The following is a 14,182-nucleotide window of genomic DNA, read 5'->3' as shown; positions in this document are numbered from 1 at the left end:
GAAACCCTCAACCCTGCCCACCAGCTCACTCTCTCTAGTTCCCAATTAGCTGGTTTTCAAACCAAGTCTTGGAGGCGGCATTCAGTCCAACCCTGGTTCTTAAAGACAAGCAATGGGACCGAGTCATCTCCAGATTGCCCCCAAAGGACTCCCCGACTCAGGGAGCGTGGGAAAGTGGTGAGAAAGCAGCAGAGCTCAATGGCTCTGAATCAAACCCAAACACACTCCAATTTTCCCTTCTTTGAAATCAGATTTTAATTCTGCATGATCTCAGGGAAGACGGACTCATTTTTAGAAGCTGATCGTCATTCTGATTAAAGAAATTGGAGCTGTCTTTGTTTTATGTGGCAGGTTTTGAAGAGCTCAAAACTAATTTTCATGAAATAGCACCATCCTCTCAGATTCCTGATGGTAGAGAAGAAAGTGATGACAGAGTATTTTAAACTGGCAATCACCTCACAAAATTACTTTGGAGTTTACAAGGAGTTTTCATAGACATTATGGTGTTCTGATTTTATTGTTCACGGCAGGTGTGTGTGAAGAGGTATTCCTAAGTATACCTGCTTTACAGATAAGGAAACTGAGGCATGAGCAGGTACAAGTCCTGGCTGAGATCACACACAATTATGTTGGGACTTTGGAAGCTCTCCAAGTTTCCCTTACTTGCCCACAGCGCTTTCTCTGATCCGGTGGACAGAGTGCTAACCCTCAGGACATTTGCTATGGAGCAATGGAATGCTGGGAAAGCATATTCTAAGATGTTTCAAAAAAAACAAAAAACATCTCTGCAACCCATGACAAATCCAGAAACCAATTGAGTGGCCACATATGCTTTTTAACTGAAATAAAATAGAAGAGAGAAATAACAGCATGTCCTTGAAGACAAGCACAATTTAGTGATACTTTTGTCTCAGCCATCCGTGTATATGTAACATACTGAGTATGACATATATGTATTTCTTTCTGTGGGTCATTGTGTTGATGAATTTTATGTGTCAACTTGGCTGAGCCAGGGTGTCCAGATATGTGGTCAAACATTATTCTGGATGTCTCTGTAAGAATGTTTTGAATGAGGTTAACATTTAAACTGTGGGCATTGGTGAAGCGGGCACCCCCCCCTGTAATGCCAGTGAGTGGCATCAAATCAATTGAAGATTGAACAGAACAAAGGCTGGCCTCCCCTGAGCAAGAGGGGATTCTGCCTGCAGACAGCCTTGGACTTGAGCTACAACATGAGCTCTCCCTTTGAGTGTCCAGTCCACAGGCCCACCTTGCAGACTTTGGAGCCTCCATAATTGCATGAATCATTTCCTTAAAATCTCTCTCTCTCCTCCAACCCCACTGTGTGTGTGTGTATCATTTCTGTTTCTCCAGAGAAACCTGACTTATGATTAAAAAAATAATTTAAAAGACACTGTTAAAGATAGTGGACATCTTTTGTTTTTTGCTACCATACATTTATCCACCCCTTCACACTCCCTCAACCTAAAAGCTCTTATTAACTCTACCCTTTCTCCATGTGTGTACACATGACCTGGGCCCACACCAATCAGCACAGAGCAGGAGTCGGGCTGGCACACTGATTGGTTCAGGCATACCGTGTTTCCCCGAAAATAAGACATCCTCCGAAAGTAAGACCTAGCGCATGGAAAGATAAGATATCCCTGAAAATAAGACCTAGCACAACTTTGGGAGAAAAAATTAATATAAGACAGTCTTATTTTCGGGGAAATAGGGTAGGTCCCTGGACAAAACAAAATATCTGTGAGGCAATAAGACTTCAGATGGGAGTGCTGAGGAAAAGTCCCAGCTCTTCCATTGGATGAAACCTTGGAGAAGTTGGGCCTGAAAAATACAAGCACCATCTTGTAACCACGGAGGTGCGACGTGGGGACAAGAGCCTGAAAAAAATGAAGCTAACACACTGAGGAGCACAGAGCTGAGCCAGAGGACAGAGCTTACTGGGTCCCAGTCCCGGTGATGTCATATAGATGTCTAGATCATGTGCACTGAAGCCAGCTCTATGCTTATACTTTCCAGTGACATGAGCCAAATTTCCCTCATTGCATAAGCTCACGTGGATTCGGTTTTCTGACACCTGCTAATGAAAGAATCCTAACCCATAAAAATCCAGCCATTTAGCCAAAAGAGTAGTGTCTCTCACCACACCCTCTCTAATGGATTATTTTTCACGGAAGAGGTAAGCATGCCAAGGAGATCTCCAAGTCCCACTGCTCACAGAGATAAATTAGAATTTTTTAAATAGTGAGGCTTTATTCCAGGTGAGCTTTTGGTGTGTGTACTACCTTTCATAACCAAAACAATGTTCCCCTGTCTGCCCAGAATTTGCCTTGAGGGCTGTGCTGGCAGGTCCCCTGGGATGTTCTTCATCTGTTCCTGCACATGTGGCTTACCCCCACCCCAACCCTAGTCCCCTCATCTAGGGAATCATCCTTCAATGAGGACTCTGACCCTGACAGAGGTCTAGGATGGCCTAACTATGTGTTAGTGCAGGAACCAGTGTCCACCAGAGTCTCACCTTTTACAAACTCTGTTGCATTTGCACATTAGTGCTGTCCCATAAGATCCTGGAGGTCAGAAATTATGTATTTTTTTTTATCACTATTCTCTCTATTCCCAAGCCAGAGCCTGATACACAGGAAGTATGTAATAGATGTTCAGGAACATAGAAATAAATATAAATGAATGAACAATGAGTGAATGAGTGAATGAATGATGAATGACTACTCCACAGCAGAGTATATGAGATGGCAGCTGGGATCACCTAGCTGAAGTACAAATTAAATATTAGTTCTGGGCCACTTAGCTCAAACCGGGACCAAACTGCAATGCTAGCTTTACCCTGTTCAAATCCAGGCCTTAGAAGTACTTAAAACACTCAATTTTTGTCCATGTAAAGCATATTTTCGAATGCTTCACAGAAACAACATATTTCATACATGATTTGCAATGAGAGCAATGGTCCACCAGCTGGAATTTCATAACAAGTCACCTTGAATCCACAAATTAGACTCCAGGAACCAGCGCCCAACCAGCACAGGAAATCGGTGCAGGTCTGTTGAGGAGAAGAAGCTGGGCCTGAAGACAAAATTGCATCGAGGGAAACAGACAACGCAGAGAACAGCTGCTGCAAGTCAGCATGCATTATTTCAATCCGCCAATTTCTAAGGTGGTGCAAAGGGTACAGACACTCCAACTCAAAGAAGAGTTCTCTGCCCTCCAGAGACTGATAGTCTGATCAAGTGCCCTCCACTGTGCCCTCTGAGATCACCCTCAGTCACTGAAAGCTCTGCTAAGCTCCACCTGCCAGTCCCTCTTAAAGACCAGGAGCCTTGTCATTTCCCTCATCTCCCCCACAGTGCTGCACTATAGGCAATTTCATCTCATACCAGGGAGTCCCAAGGACAGGAAGCTCCGTATCCATAAAAAATGTGTGCTTCCCCATCCACGCAGCCGTGGGTGTGAAGTTCTCCGTAAGAGCTGGCCACTAGCTACAGTCTACGTTTCCACACTCTCCAGGTGTAACCGTGTGAATAGTGAGAGAGCATCACAGTGACACCTCCACACCCAAATAGGTATGACACCTCCACACCCAAACAGGTACAAACTTGGGTGTGTCTTCTCTAAAGGTCCTTTCACCGGCTGGGTGGAGAGGATTCTGAAGCCCTATGGGGTGGTGAGGCCTCAAGACAAAAGGGCCCACCCACCAACCAGGGACATCCACAGCAGGCAAGAAGTAAGCCATCACTGGGACAAGGCTCTGAACCAGCAGACTGGTGTGTGACAGACAGCAGTTGGCACCACCCTAACTGGCACAGATAGAAACACGCTGCTTTTCAGAGCCAGGACCTGGTCCTGATGCTGGGCACCTGGGGCCTGCATCCGGGACATCAGGCTCCCCAGAGGGAAAGTCCCCTTTAGGTATCAACAGCCCCCTCCTTGTTCCCAATGCCAGACTGAAGGTCATCAAGTCCAGAGAGGTGGGGGACAACCATGCCAGGATCTACTGGGCAGAGAAACCTTCATATTCCTCAGTAGCCCTTCCCAAGGGTCAGACCTAGAGAGGAAGTACCTGTGTGCATCTGCGGACAGTGAGGGGTGGTGACATAGCACAGGCCACATTTCTGTTTCATCCAAGAGATACTAGGCATTCCTTGATCTAAATTAGCAAAATGGACAAATGTCTTTTTTAGATGTACTCCAATGTGTGATTTGTAAATTTAGAATATCATTAAATAACGGTACTTTTTCCTGTCTGCTCTTCTTATTTTAAAACTCTTGCTTTCTAGTAGTGGGAGCCATGAATTATCTTTTTATTTCTTTTTCAGGAGAACTATATTTACATGTAGCATCTATGGTCCAGTTGTGGGACTGGCAGCAGTTTGAAGCCCACGATGGGCATGCCGCCCTGCCCCATGCTTCACCTGCCACGACTTGCTGTCACTGTCTCAGAAATGAGTGCCATATTCATAAAAGGAAAAGTGTCCGAGGGTGTGGGTGTCACAGCACAACACACCATTACTGCCAGTGGGGGAAACCAAGTCACAGCAACTGTCCTCCCAAGAGGAGGTCACAGCATTATCGCTGGACAATCTCACGTGCAGGTGGGGGACTCAGGGGGTCAGTTTGGCCATCACCCAGCAGAGAACCAGAATGCAACCACAGTTGGGGCACCGTGGGCGAGGGACTCGATCCCTCCAGTCCGCTCACTGTCCTTTCGCCTCTACTACTGTCTTTTGAGCACGAGAACAGTGGCACTGGTGGTTGAGCATAGGGTTGGCAAAGGGCATAAAGGATGGGGAAGAGGAAGCCACGGGGGGCCAGACTGAGAGTCTGGGTGCCACCAGGCAACCAGCCTGGTCCCTGGGAAACTTAGCACCAAGCTCAGCTACTCAGAGCTCTTAATCCTCACTTCCCAGTTTATTAACCGGGGCTGTGGAAATGCTATTACCATGGACAGAGCCTTTGGAAGCAGCCTGCAGGAGGGTGAGTCTGTGAGTAGCCCCATTCAGAGATTAGACCTTCACTGGACCCCTGAGGCCCCATCTTTGGTGTCCCCTCCCCCAGGCCTCCCTGTCCCTGGCCTTGAGGGCCGCCCCCCAGGGTGCAGAACCACCTTTCCCTGGCCAAGTCTGCAGTTCCCAGCAGAGCTGAGCCTGAGCCTCAGCGAGCCCAGGCAGCCCAGGATGGAACTCTATTATTACACCACGGCGGCCCTTTATATTCCCGGCGCTGAGCTCTGGGTAGGGGAGTCGCTAAGCAATGACTCTCTTCACTCCAAGGCTGGCTGTGAGGCTTTAAAAACACAACACTCTCAATAGCAGCCTGGGCTGGGAGGACAGGGTCACAAACTTCTTTCCAGCGTCTCATTTAAAGAAACAGGCCAGCTCTGAATTTGGGGTCAGATGCCCCAGCTGGACTTGGCATCAATGTGGTCACCCTCTCCCACCCCAGCCCTTGGCCCAACCCATGAGGAATGTCCTATCCAAGGAGCCCCACTGGCTTCTGGGTGTGCAGAAATGGAGGGACAGCACTGAATGGGGCAAAGGGCGCATTTTCTAAAACTTCTGGTGCCCTGAGACCAGGGGGCAGAGAAGTGCTTGGTCCGGCACCCACTGGGACAGGCATGGCTCCATGCAGCCCCACCGAAGATGAACTGCCCTGAATAGAGGCCCTGCAGCTCTCCCAGACACCAGCTCCCACACTCCCCCATCTTGGCCTGGCATAAGTCACGTGGGCACCACCCAAACAAGTCCTCTCCTCTCCTTTCACAGAGGAGGAGGTTGGGAGGTCTTAGCTCACAACTATTGACGTGTCAACCAAAGGCATCTGTAAAAGCCTCCTCTCTCTGAGTCGCTGTGGTGAGGATGCTACAGGTGTCAGGGATGATTACCTAAGGCCACAGTCCTACGAAGAAGCTGCCCTTCTTTCCTGATGCCTCAGTTTTCCCATCTATAAAACAGCGTGACTAGAAATAGAGTGAGGAGGGAGGAGAGATGACTGAGTTTGTTTTGGGTTAAGTCTAGGAGATGAGAGAGTGCAGTGTTCCAGGCTCCACAGAAAACAGGCAATCCCTGATGTGGGGAGAGCTCCCAGGTAGCTTTGGCTGCAGAACCACGGAATGGTGATGACTCTGACCCCCCGGGGTGATGTTTACTGGAAAACAAAGGACTGGTGTTGAGGTTTCTCTTGAGACCCTGCATCTCTGCTTAAAATGGCTTCTTAGTGGCCTACAGCTACATTGTTGGGTGCGTGGGAGAGCCACCCTCAGAGAACGTGGTGCTCATGTGTTGTGTGGGCTCAGTCAGACTCCTGATCCCACTTTCTCTCTCCCAATAAGGATGGCTGACATAGGGCACACGTTGTCTGCTCAGGTGGTGGCCCAATTCACTGAGCCAGATCCTGGTAAATTCAGGGCGTGTCTTTACTTCTTTCAGCCTCAGGAGACCTCTACAAGTGACAGGTGACTGAAAAGTCAGCAAGAGGTCTCCATGCCCTGAAGCTTCCTCACCCACAAAAGGGCTTCACTTACACCCCATGATAATGTGTTCTGGCCCATTTCATTTCCTATCCTTAGCAAAAGAAGAAATAGAAATCCCCTTCCTTAGGCTGGTGTGAAATCACTAACGAGACTTTTCTAACTGGAAAAAAAAATAGAAGGTAATAGATTGGAAATGATGTTAAATGCAGGGTGCTGGGGGAACCCAGCTGAGGGCCCACTGCTCTCAGATCCTGGGCCTCGGCATCTCTCTCAGTTACCCCTTGGCTGGAAATGCCTCCTCGCTCCACCCCTACCACTGCTGTCCCCATCTGGGTTGACCTGCTTCTCAAAACCCAGCCACCCAGCTCCCAACCCACAGAGTCTTCAAGCAAAGAAGCCAGTAATCCCAGAACACATGAGGTAGCAGGCGATTTGGGGCACATTTGGGCCAAAGGGCAGCATTTCTGCTACCTAATGTCCAGTGGGAGTCTCTCTGCCCCACCCTCTCCTTTTCCTCTATCGCCTCTCTTTCCTTGTCAATTTCAGGGCAAATGAGGAAGTGAACAGTTTCTGCCTTGCTGCTCTATATTCATGTAATTAGTGCTACTTAATTCCATGATGAGCCAAAGTCCATAAAATACAAAACACATTTCAGTTGCATGCTGCATATCTTGGCAGCAATCTCCGCTGCAGCCGGAAGCCGAATAGAGAGCTATATTCACTCCTTAAAAGAAGAAAAAAATGCTCAGAATGACTAAAACAAAGTTTTGGGGGCCCGGCACTACTACCTGGAAATATGCAAGGAGAGAGCACAATAGGGGGTTCTCTATCTCAAAGTTTGGAAATAATCTCCATCACCATTACAACACTAACTTTTTAAAAATATGTAGTAGTGATCACATAACGTTAGTATAATATGCATTCCTCCTAAGGAGGTTGTTCTTGGACCTTCTTATTCCCATATGCTTTAAGGCTCTGGGTCCCCAGTAGTGGGGACCTGTGACACCAATTCATACTTCCTCACCCACCTGCTGGGCAAACAAAAATAAATCCAATGACGCATGAGACAGGCAGTTTCTGGTAATGATTCTTACATTCCCATCTCTCAGCTCCTTTGCCTCTGCCCACCACTCCTTAGACTTCACCCTACTCCTGCATTTATGCCAACAACACACAAAGCAAGGAGCAGGAAACCATTTCACAAGGGAAGCACAGAATGAAGAGCCTCAGACGCCATTCTCCAAAACACCCATTACCGTACAGCAGCAACACAGCATGGTCCTCAGTGAGCCAACCTCTGCCCCCAGCATCGATGCCAGGCCGTCTTACCAGCACTCTGAATCAAACCATGACCTGGTGCATGGGTCGACGCTCAACCAGTGAGCCACACCAAACTGGCCACAAAAAGGTTTTAAGCAAGGGGTGACATAGTCAGTCTGGCTGCTAGGTGGAAAAAAGTTTGTGGATGGAAAGGAGATCTGCAGGAAGTCACTGAAGGGTGGTGGTGACCTGGATCAGATACCAGAAGTAAAAACAGAGAAGACATTGCTGGTGACTATAGAAATGAGAGGGAGCACAAGAGGGTAATCCATAGTCCCTCCTCACTTTTGCCTGGAGCCCCTGGGTAGATAGTTATGCCATTATACTGACATGTGGAAGACTGGGGAGGAGCAGGGCAGGGGAGCAAAGAAATCAGGAGTTCTGTTTGAGACATCAAGGGCAAGGTTGTTGGCAGAGCCAGCCCCACCCAAATTGGCCCTAAAGGGAATCATGGAGGGAAATGGTTTACTGAGGACCCAGCTATGCGGTCTGCATAGGGCATCTCATTTAAATGCTCCAAAGAGGGTCCAACGCTATCCTTATTTTCTAGATGAGAAACTGATTCCAGCAACTAATCTGAAAGGAGGTTAAGATCTGAGCCTTGGCCTGCAGAAAGCTCCGGAGCCATCGAGGCCTCTGCTGTGATAGTTCCTTCCCCGATGCAGAGGTTACACCAGGGACCGCAGCTAGAAGAAGGTGATACCACGAAAATGTTCTACTTAGGGACCTAGCATTTTACACTTATTTTTTTGTGTGAAAGAGAAACTATTCTACCAAAACTTCAATTTTACTAAAGGGAAATTGCAAATGCTTATGAAAGACAGGCTGAGCTATAAACTTCCAAAATTAATAATATTAAAGGAGTGAACATGGCAAGGGCTCAGCATTTGTCACATACTAACAAGGAGCCTCTCTCCACTGGGCTTTGAAGAGCAGCCTGGGCACCCAGTTGCTCAGACTCCGCAGGCCAGAGTCTGAAAGAAATTGGATTGAGAGCAAGAGAACTCAGACGAAAGACAAGATCTTTGTTGTTAATTTTTTTTAATTGTGGTAAAATATACATAACATAGAATTTATCATTTTAACAACTTTTAAGTGTACAGTTTGTTGGCATTAAGTACAGTTACTATGTTGTACAGCCATCACCACATCTCCAGAACCTTTTCATCTTCCCAACTGAAACCCTGTGTCCGTTAAACAATAACTCCCTGAACATCTCTCCCCGTGCCCCTGGCAACCACCATTCTACTCTCTGTCCCTATGAATTTGACTATTTTAGGAATCCCACATAAATGGAATCACACAGAACTTGTGCTTGTGTGTCAGGCTTATTTCACTTAGTATGCCTTCAAGGTTCACCCATGATGTAGCATGTAAAGTAAGACCATTTTTAATAAAGAAATATAGATGATCACCCCCGAAAGAAACTTCTGGACTTTAAACTCTTGCTCACAGATGTCATTTCAAGCACACTGGTGAGAAGGGGAAGAAATGACAAAATGGGGTAATGAGGACAAATGACTGTTGAAGGGCACTGAATAAAAGCCAGCATTTCCAGGTCCACACAGTTATAATAATACTAGAGGCCTGGTGCATGAAATTTGTGCATGGGTAGGGTCCGTAGGCCTGGCCAGTGATCAGGGCCAATCTGTGGGGCGACCAGTGGGGCAACCAGGGGGGTCTCACTGGCACCCACCTTGGCTGACCTAGAGCCTGTGGGCTTGGGGAAGTTCCTGCATTGATCATCTGTCCCCTGGTAGTTAGTGCACATCATAGTGACCGGTTGTTCCTCTGGTCGTTCTGCCGTTGGGTTGATTTGCATATTAGACTTTTATTATATAGGATGTCCCTGGGAAGAACTTTAATCTCTCCCAAAGCTCTTCCCTAAAGGGTTCCTGATTAAGCAAGTTTGGGAAACACCAAATCCCCCTCCTCCAGAGCCACGAGGCACATTAGCTTATTAAAGATTCTGAGAGGTTGTTTATGAGATGCCTGGTGAAGGCTTATTAACCAGGGCTTCTCAGATGTGTCTGACTAAGGAGCCTTTTTATTGCTATTGCTTAATACCAATGAATGTCCCCAGGAACACTTCCATGGCACACACTTAGAGAGTTGTTGGTAGGCTGCCTTCCATTCCTCACAACACTTTTGCACCTATGTTCTCACTGTTTTCTTTTTAAAATTCTATCAAATAGATAGATAGAATGCTTCACGTATTGAAAAAAAGCTTCCAAGAATTAGGTCTAGAAGAAAAGTCTCTAGGTGAGGAGCAGCACCTAGAACCAGTGGCAGGGACTCTGACCCCCATGAGTTCCCCTTTCTGCTAAAGGCCTCCTCATGTGAAACCTGATGTCCACCATCTCTATGGCCCACAGGACATCGCCTCTCAACCTTCTGGCGGACACCTGTTACAACTCCCTTCTCCTGGCTCCTCTTAGCACAGTTGAAAGAGGCCGCAATTTTCTCTATGATTTTCTGAAATCCAACAGCACAACAGAATAAATATAGGGAAAGGAAACACATAAAATAAGTCTATCTGAGCAAAGTATGGGTTTCTGTTTCATCCATTTCTAGCTCATTTCCAGCTCAAAACCCTCACCATCCTCACATGCAAAGAGTGTTTCTACCTCAAGGCATCTTGCCCAGATACATCTCTGCCTCCCTACCTATAACACAGGTGCTGCTGGTGCCCTGTGGGGGCTGCTGTTTTATTTGGGTAAAATGACTCTTCTGCCCTGGCCTATGGGGTAAGGCTATGCTGATGAAGGGGTGAACATTCACGGTGTCCAGTCATGTCAGAGGTGGCACCCCAAACAGGTTCCTAGGACTAATGGCACACCTCACATGTAGCTGAGTGGGCTCCCATCACTCTCTGGACCTCAGTCTTTATGCCCAAACTTTAAGGGGTCCATAAGATCTGGCTTGGAATCAAAACTGAACATGTTGCATAGTGGCACAACAGGAGTTAAACCGGGACTTCATACTGATGAAGCCAAATAAACCATCACTTGGAAGCCACAGTGACTTGTTATAGTAACTCTCTATTTATTTCCCTTTTATTGCCCTCAGGATCCCAGCAAAGTCCTGTGGAAATGCCCAGCCTTGTCTCCGCTGTGCTATTAGATAGTAATGGACAGTTGTAAATCCAGGCTTGGGCTTAGAGCACAAGGAAGATGCAGCTCATCCTTGGGAACCAGCATGGCTGAAGCCATGGTGACTAGCAGGAGACATCCGGGGCTCTGGGCGAGAGCTGAGGTTGCAGGGCTCAGGGCCCTTCCTCAAGAGGAGGCTTTTCCTGCCCTGCCAAGTCAGGGCAAGGCCAGAGTTCCCTCACTGAGAAAATCAGCCGCCACCTCCCAGCAGCTCTTCTCCCAAATGTTCCCCCAGCGTCCAGATGCTTGAGGCAGGACTTCTCATCAAGCCTTAGCAGAGTAGGAAACTGAGACTCGGAGGGGTGAAAAAGGGGCTTTTCCCAAAGCCACAAAGATTGTTCTGGGAAAGAGGTGATCAGATCTATCGCAAGTAAGGGCAATACAATGTAGGGAAGTGTCAAACGGCACAGAAAAATGAATTGAAAAGAAATGAAGCAATCTCTAAGTGAACAGATGAGCAAGACTCAGTCAGCAGTGAAAAATCAATGAGGCGCAGTGCTCAGCCTGTGAAGATCAATGAGGCAACCAACCAATAACCTGTATTCCCTCCTGAATCCACACCAACCACACCAAACCAAACCCTCATTCCACCTGCAGCATATTGCTGGGCTCCGGATTCAGCCTCCTCCCAGGCGCTCACCTGCCCTGAGCTGCGCAGGGGCTCCCAGCAGCCCTGGGAGGCGGCTGATGGAGTCTGCACACAGAGGCTATGGGAAGGAGCCCTGGCACCAGGAGATAAGGTGACCTTCTGAGAGTTAATTTAGTAACGATCAAGACATCCGCACGGAAGCACTGGTTATCTGCAGGAGCCACCTTAGGGGGCACGGTGTTCCCACGTCACTGCTGAGAGAGCAGGGAACTGAAGCCCACTCAGGGTGACAGAGTTTCTTCCTCCAGATGAGGATGTAACTCAAGAAGGCTGTAATCTAAGCCGACTGAATGAAGAGCTGTTAACCAGCTCGGGGTGGTCGGCCTGGAGTAGAGCGCAAATCAGTGAGAACCACTGAATCGCTGTGAATCGCGTAGCCGCTAGGGAAGAGTGCGAAAGCTGTGGTGGCTGCTGGAATGAGAATGTGGTTCACAGGGAACATTCTCTGAGGAGGGACAGCAGACCGTCATTGGGCTTCTCCGTGGCTCGGATGACTGGGTTCTCAAAAACACCAGCCTCCTGGTCCTGATCTCATGCTCCCCCATGAGGCTGCCAACTCCATTCATTCTTTCTTGCTGGTATGCCCCAAGTTTATTCAGCAGTTTACCCTCAGGAGGGGTTTTGTCATGATTGGAATAAGCAGGTGATTTTGAGCCCCAGTGGTTAACTGCAATTGGATTAAACCAGTCATGATGGTTTCTTTCCCCTGCCAGTGATAAGTATCAGAACTGTGTTGGGAGCTGCCCATTGCCTTCACTAGCAGAGAGGTGTGGACAAGGAACCCGGAAGGCTGGTCAACCTTGAAGCTCAGAAAGGTCAGAGGCAAGCACCTACTGTCTAGTTGGGACAACGGTAGCTAAAGCAACTTCCACCTTTTAGTTTTATATATATAAATTCTTGCTGATTGGCTATGATTGGAATTGCCTACTTAAGGGCTATGGGTGTAACCCATAATCTAATAAAAGGGATAGCAAGGCCAGAGCAGGGTGGAGTCCTCCCTCTTGAGCTGGGCTCCCACCTGGCCCCCAATATTTCCAAATTAATATTTTCTAGTCTCTTTCATTTGCATGCGGCCTCCTCCAGAGCCTGGACCCTGAACCTGAATCCTGAACCACGCAGGAGGTGGTGGGGACACTCGCAGAACTGCCCTAGGACTCAAACCTGACCAGCTGAACTAAACGGGAGGCCTGCTGGGGATTTTGGGTGAAGAAACACCCGCTTCCTTACATGTCCACCACTCACTGTGCCGTCCACTGGCAAAGACTTCTCACCATGTGGAAGAATATCAGCTATGCTACCAAGGCTGAGCAGGGAGAAGCAGGTGCCTAGAGCAGACTGATGTTGTTGAGTCACTGAAGGAGCCAGTCCTGCAGCCACCAGACCTGTGGTCCTCTCATGTGAGATGATCATTGACTTGCTGTTCATATTGTTCTTGGGTTCCATGGTGTATACCATGATACCATGATACCAAGAAGGGGGTCTGGAAGAGTAACCACCATTCTTTCATTCACTAGATAGGAGCAGACTCCACTACAATGAATAAGGTGTCTTTTTACTTTAAACAGATCCCAGGTTCCCTCCCACAGAAGTTTTCATTTAAAGGATGTGGGGTAGACATTAATATCCTTGAAAAAGCAGTAATTATTCAAAACCAATCCTAGGGAACTAAAGTGAATTAGACTAACCCCGGTCCATATTAACCCCACCCCAGGATACCCTACCTTGGAAACCATTGGTACTGTCTGTTGGGTCTTGGTGTCACCTTGTTTAACAGCAACGAAAGGGAATAATGGAAACACAAGCAACTCTCCAGTGCCCTCTCTGCCTTCAATCTATCTGCTCAAGTCCCTTATTCACTCCATACTTTTGTGTCCCTGTCTTTTAAAAAGCTATACTTTTCTTACCTATCTCCTAATGTTTTTGAGAGAATAAACTAAGATCAATATGAAAACTACATAGTGATAAACCATGGGACTTTGTAGAAGAAGGCTGAGCTGGAAATCATCACATCTGACTGTTCATCAGAATCACCAAGGGAACTTTTTAAAAAGCGCAGACCTCAGGATCCCGCCCACAGAAAGTCTCTTTCGAAGGATGTGGGATAAACATTAGTATCCTTTAAAAAGCAATAATTATTTAGAACTAATTATAAAATAATTAACAAAATGCTGCTTTTAAAAAAAAGCAATAATCACTTCCTTCCTAAGAGATTTATTCTAATATGCAGGCAGAGGGGGATGCCCATGGCTGAGAGCCGAGAGCCGAGCCCTGCCATGTGTGCATGAGGAAGCAAACCGAGAGGTGGGAGGCTGAAGGAAATCAGCACCCACTGACCACAGAGGCGGGGGTACCCAAAGTCTGATCTTCTGATTCCCAGCTTGGTATCCTCCCATGATGCTTAGTGTCAACTACAGGATATCTAGAGCATTATTAGTAACAGACTAATAGAGAGAGAGGAAGGAGGAATTGTAAAAGATTGTGAGGAAGCTTTAGGGCTGATGGGTGTGTTAATTATCCTAATTATGATGGTTTCACAGGTGTTTACATATCTCAAAACTC

General features: G+C 47.4%; 1 protein-coding gene across 3 annotated transcripts in view; it reads right to left on the bottom strand.

Annotated features, from left to right (window-relative positions):
- Positions 1 to 14,182, bottom strand: part of PLXNA4 (plexin A4) — a 402,577-nt gene that overhangs the window by 347,186 nt on the left and 41,209 nt on the right. The gene's annotated exons all lie outside the window — the stretch shown is intronic.

This window comes from Pipistrellus hanaki, assembly GCF_964339955.1.
Source record: "Pipistrellus hanaki genome assembly, chromosome: 10".
NCBI lineage: Eukaryota > Metazoa > Chordata > Mammalia > Chiroptera > Vespertilionidae > Pipistrellus > Pipistrellus hanaki.
This window is presented reverse-complemented; position numbering and strand designations above follow the sequence as displayed.